Source organism: Sinocyclocheilus grahami, unplaced genomic scaffold, assembly GCF_001515645.1.
Source record: "Sinocyclocheilus grahami isolate Dianchi unplaced genomic scaffold, SAMN03320097.WGS_v1.1 scaffold398.1, whole genome shotgun sequence".
NCBI lineage: Eukaryota > Metazoa > Chordata > Actinopteri > Cypriniformes > Cyprinidae > Sinocyclocheilus > Sinocyclocheilus grahami.
Window position 1 is genome coordinate 909,912 of NW_015505577.1, and position 6,238 is coordinate 916,149.

Sequence of the window (6,238 nt, forward strand, 5' to 3'; positions counted from 1 at the left end):
AAGTTAACGATTCTCTAAAATCTTTCAGATTGGTCGGACTACAACTTATTATTTAATATTTATTCAACAATCTTTAATTATTGTTCTCTACTGTCAAGGTGAAATTCCTGACTAGTCCCCCGTAAAATAGTGTGCTCCAATCAGGATTTTTGCAGCCGATACTGAGTACCGATTTCTTGTCATGGTGCTCGGCCGATACTGATGGTGATTCTGATGCTTCAAGCTTTATATAAACGGTCTCATCGGGCACACGCACCTGGCCCAAAGTTAACTTCCAGTCTGTGTTTGTTTACCAGTCTGACTATGGCGCCGGCTAAAAAAACGCAGTTAAAGTTAAGGTGATGAGTAGACTGAAGTTGGGCTCAGGTAGTTGTGCTGTGGGATGTTTTTCCCATACATTTATTTATTTGTGGCTCTTGCCACAATATCAAAACTGACCGATTTTCCAAAAGGCTTAGTTGAATAAACATGAGCACGTACTGCACGTTTAAAAATCAAAAAGAGGCGCGGGTGTTTTTCTGAAGGAAGACCATCTTTAGAAAATTTTCGATGTCATTTTCATTTCATCTTGCATGTCATATGGCTGATAAAGCAGCGTTTGTGAGCTCAGCGCTGCTTTGTGTACAGCCGTTACTGGGGAAACCCGTTTCTCCCGCTTTAAAGCATCTTCTGCTGGCAGAGAATACATTTGCATTTTCAGTAAGTCCGTCTGATTTACACAGCAAACATATTTTGCTTTTCCTATATCCACGGGCCCTGCGGATAATCCGCAGGTCGGGTAAAAAAAAAATGCATTCTGATTTTTTGCGGGTGGGTCGCAGGTGGATAAAACAAATCATAAATGATGCAAATAGTAACTACATTTTTTTTTTTTTTTATACTTTTTTTTCATGAGGCAGACGATTTCGTTTGTGTGTGTGTGTTCATTCGCTCGCCTGAGCGGGAAGTTGCTGTGACAGAAACGGTGACATTCCAGATAAAGTTTGAAAGGAATAAAGCCTGTGTTAATGCTATTTAGTAGACTAATATGGCCAAAGAAGATATTTTGTTTTATAAATAAATGTTCATTTAAAAGCAGCCCATGATCAGCGTGTTACCATTATCCCTTACGGCTCCGACGAGGTTTTGTTCCGTCCTCCACACTGTGACAACTCACAAAAGACTATTTTTAGCTAAGCAGCGCGGAGAGCCACTTCAGAAACGTTCCGCTGCTGGCTGGTATAAACAAGCATTAGAGTGGCCGCAATCAGCTCCGGTTCCCGTGGAGCCGTAACGTGCCGCAGATGTGTGCAGTAAGGCACAGATCAGCTCTAACGTCACTGAATCTGCTTTTAAAAATGAACCATCCATTCATCATATCATCATGCAAAACATACACGACAAATAGCAAATTTTTCATTGTTTCTCGAAACGTCATAGCATTTCCACACCGGCAATGACTGTGGTGCCAAATCATTTATGTCCCCACGCATCATGTTCGTCGTCACGCGTTGACGTCATCAAATTGCGATCGTTTCTTGAGATCGGCCAAGTGTAGGGAGTACCGATCGAGTCATAAAATGTGATTATCGGCCGATACCGATCTCCGGCCGATCGATCAGAGCATCCCTGTAGTTAATTAATGTTAACAACTGAAACCTTATTGTAAAGTGTTAAACACACAAGGATGAGCTCATGGGCTCTGTGTTTACTCAACTGAGTTAAACCAGGTCATTGTAGACACACCAAGCCAGGTGAGCAGACAGTCAACAGGAAGTGAGGGTGATCAAGACATAAAAGGAGAGAGACAAAACTTATAAGATTTTCAACATGAAAGTGACTGAGTTTTTTTTTTACTGTATGCTTGCAGTACAGCAACAGTGATTTTCTCTCTGGTGCATAAGTAGGCAGGAGCACAGGTTTTATGAATGGATTTTTGACCATGTGGGTGGCTATTATTGGCATGCCACAAGTGACTGTGTGTGTGTGTGTGTGCGCTCTTCTGAAAACAGAGGTGTTCTCTGTAAGAGACCTGGCCTATTGCATCATCTCCAGCTCTGTATTGAATGACACAGCGGATAATCTTGTCATTCTATAACCTGCCCCCTTTCTTCTGACATGATGCTGAACTACACATTGCAGAGAAGTGTGAGCTATCTCAGCCCAGTTTTTGAATCTTCTGGCTGGTGTCCTCTGTCTTAATCCCAGTCTGCCAAGGACCACATTAGGAGCACTCCAGGAAGCCTTGTCACCACTGATATATGTCCTTGAGGTGCAGGCACTGTAAGGCAATGCTGGTCCATTTGAAGAAGTGGGCAGAGAAACGGAGAGGGGGGTAGACATGGGTGACACACAGGAAGTGACAGATAGAAGGGTTAAAATAACACTGTGCTCTAAGCTCCTTCCTTGTACCTCTACGAAGAGCCCCAGAGTTGTCGGTCTTGGCTTTCCAATCTCTCCAGGCATTCGCGACACCACTCCACAAGAAGCACGCTTGAAGCTATTTCGGCACACACAGACATACACTTCCTATGAGGTAAAAATAGCCATACTTGCCGTGATGGGAGCTAAACCCCCAACCTCTGCAAGCCTCCCTTCTGTTCTGACAAACGCTCATACACATATTCTTATCAATAGTCAGAGCTGGTGTGAAAGTAACTGATTGACCTTACCGCCTTGTTAAAAAAAGACCATTCACAGTAAGAATTGAAAGCCTGACAAAAAGATTTCCTGGATACACAATTCCAATAATAAGTCAAGAGAGACAAACTGCACAGCATATGCATATGGTCACAAACGCTCACACACAAAGGCATTTTTAAGCAGGTGTATGTCAGAACTGCTCCACCTCCAGATAAAAATCTAAAAGTGACTGTAATGAACTCTTTAAAAACCTGTTCTAATTATAGAGCCGTTTGACTAAGATGGGAGCTGTGCAGAGTAGATAAGGATACAGTAATTACATTTAGCCTGAGATAATTTCCTCCCAACACACAGTGCTGAACGCTGAACACACACACAGATGTTTTCACTGACTGCAAAACTTTTGCACCATGCCGATGTGCCAGGCATTCAGACAGTCACACACACATACGAGCTGAGCTTATCTCAGCCTAAAACACAACTGTGCAGTCTTTGTGGTATGTCTTGAGAAAAAATAACTCTAATCAGTCAGATATCTGCCTCCTGTGTATGAAAGAAACAGTTGACCACAGCGTTTGTATGATGCACAGTCACCATTATGGATTATTTCCATGACAAGCACACGTTTTCATAATGGAATTTAGTGTAGTACATCCAAATCAGGTAATAGAGACGGATCTCAAAGCAACTACAGAGGGCTACATGGGGAGGCAAGTCTAGGCTGCAGACCACACGGAGGGTGCTTGATTCTTTATAACACGGACGAACAGAGAGTCGAATGACAAAGTTCCAGGCACTGGAGCGCACAGAGTAATAAGATACAGAGCTCACCTTTGTTGTCTACTTGACCCTCTCACACAGCTAATGATGGATGGGACACAAGGGTAGAGAGCCATGTGGCATGTGTGCAGTGCAGTGATACATTTGCAAGAACACACACACATAGACACACAAAATTGCCAACTGCAAATGGCCACTGTCTCATTGATGAAATCAACTTCCAAATTTCATTAAATGCCATAAAATCGCTAAAAAAGAAAACATACACATTCCCCAAGACAAAAAGACACACTTCAACTCGTTTTCAGGTACTAACACACCTTCATGATGACATGAGCACAACACAGTATGAACTTACCAGCAGTCTGATCCGTAGGAGGACTGTTGGTCACTTTAGTTTTATGGCCCGTCTGTGTGTGTGTGTGTGTGTGTGTGTGTGTGTGTGTGTGTGTGTGTGTGTGTGCGCGTGTTGCCCAGCAAAAGGTTCACACGCAGCATACAGGCAGTCTGAAGTTGCAGTGGCTGACTTCACAGGCTGCTAAGTCCATCACACCATCGTGTACATCTCCATCCATTAGGATCCACTGCAACTGAAAAAAAAATTATATTAATACTATTATTACATTTATATTAAAAATAAATACAACGCAATAAAAATAATACAATATACAATAAATACAATACAATATAAAACATTATTGTCTAATTAAATAGATGAGTCATGTAACTACATCATTCTTTATGCTAAATAAATAAATATTCCATTTTGCATCAATTTTCACTTTGATATAGTTGATATAGTTTATGGAGGTTGCACCTAAACCAGCATTTATAACTTTTACCTACATACTGAAAAGGCCAGCTTTAACACTGGATTCAAGTACTGCAGACAGTTCAGTGGAACTGGAACAAAACTGCAGCTCTTTCTCCAGAAATCACCAGTCACCACCCTGAATGCCACTGACATTGCTGTATGCACTTCATGTATTTATAATGTACTCTTATGAAAAAAGCCTGAATTGATCGTATCACTCCTGCAGACTACTGACTGTACTCTGACGCCACACTGCATGAATACACTTACACACCCACACAGAGCTCAGGCCTGCTGGGAATGAGCACAGCACTGAAAGACTCATAACATTCAAAGTTCATTTAAATGTGCTGTAATTATCCCACTGAGATGCCATACAACTGGCTATTATTAAGCCTTTCAGTAAAAAAACACAACTTGATCCTAGAGAATTAGTTAATTACAGACCGATTTCAAATCTCTCTTTTCTGTCAAAGATAATAGAAAAGGCAGTATCCTCACAACTATGTCCTTTCTTAGAGAAAAATGGTATCTGTGAGGCTTTCCCATCAGGTTTAAGACAGTATCATAGAGACTGTATCATCAGAGTTACAAATTACCTGCTCTTTTCATCACTATCGACCACAACAATCTTTTGAATAGACTAGAAAATTACGTTGGCATTAGTGGAATTGCTGGCATGGTTCAAATCATACTTATCTGACCGTCATCAGTTCGTAGAAGTATTTATGGAAGAAGCGATTAGTCAACAGAAGAGACGGACGGCAGTGTGTGAGTATTTTGCGTAATACTTGTTCATAGATCTGTTGTTTAGATTATTACTTGCTGCTAGGAAGGAATATTTAGTTTTCTACCTATTTCTACTTTGTATTTTCGTTGGAGTTTGTATTTTTGATTGCACTTAATGGTAATTATAATAATTGCCCTCGGCTAAGAAGGAGCCTGTGTTATTTGCATTGCTCCCTTACTGCACTTAAGTGCAAACTGTAGTTTTGATTTGAGCAATTGCCCTGCTATAGACTATTGGCTATTGGCTGTGCTAATTAGAAGAACACTCTGGTTATCCGATGTTCTTCGTGAGCATCGGACCAAACTCAGGGCAGCAGAGAGAAAATGGCGCAAATCAAAAAATCCGTCAGACCTGAGTCAGTCTTTGCTTTCATCTTTCTCTGCTGAAGTCCATACTGCCAAATCTTCATACTTCCACAACAAGATCAACAGCACTCCAGACACACGTAATCTCTTCAAAACATTAAATTCTCTCCTCTGTCCCCCTTCACCACCTCCCACCACTTCTATAACAGCTGATGATTTCGCCACATTCTTCACAGACAAAACTAGAACAATCAGTAGTCAATTCTCAGCCCCACACACACAGGACTTCAAACCAACCACACCCTCTGCTAAAACTCCCATCTTCTCCTTCTGCCCCCTTACTGAAGCAGAAGTATCAAAACTTCTCCTCTCCAGCCATCCTACAACATGCCCTCTAGACCCAGTCCCTTCGCACCTTCTCCAAGCAATCTCCCCTACACTTTTACCAGCACTCACACATATCATCAACACATCTCTCCTCACAGGCACCTTCCCCACTGCATTCAAGCAGGCTCGGATAACCCCACTGCTCAAAAAACCTACATTAAACACTTCTCTTACAGTTAGCTACAGACGTGTCTCTCTCCTTCCATTCATAGCGAAAACTCTCGAATGAGTTGTTTTCAACCAGGTATCATTGTTTCTTTCACAGAACAACAAACTGGACGCTAACCAGTCAGGTTTCAGGAGTGGCCATTCAACACATGCCCTCTAGACCCAATCCCCTCACACCTTTTCTCCAAGCAATCTCTCCTACACTCTTACCAGCACTCACACGCATCATCAACACATCTCTCCTTACAGGCACCTTCCCCACTGCATTCAAGCAGGCTCAGGTAACCCCACTGCTCAAAAAACCTACATTAAACACTTCACTTACAGATAGCTACAGACCTGTCTCTCTCCTTCCATTCTTAGCGAAAACCT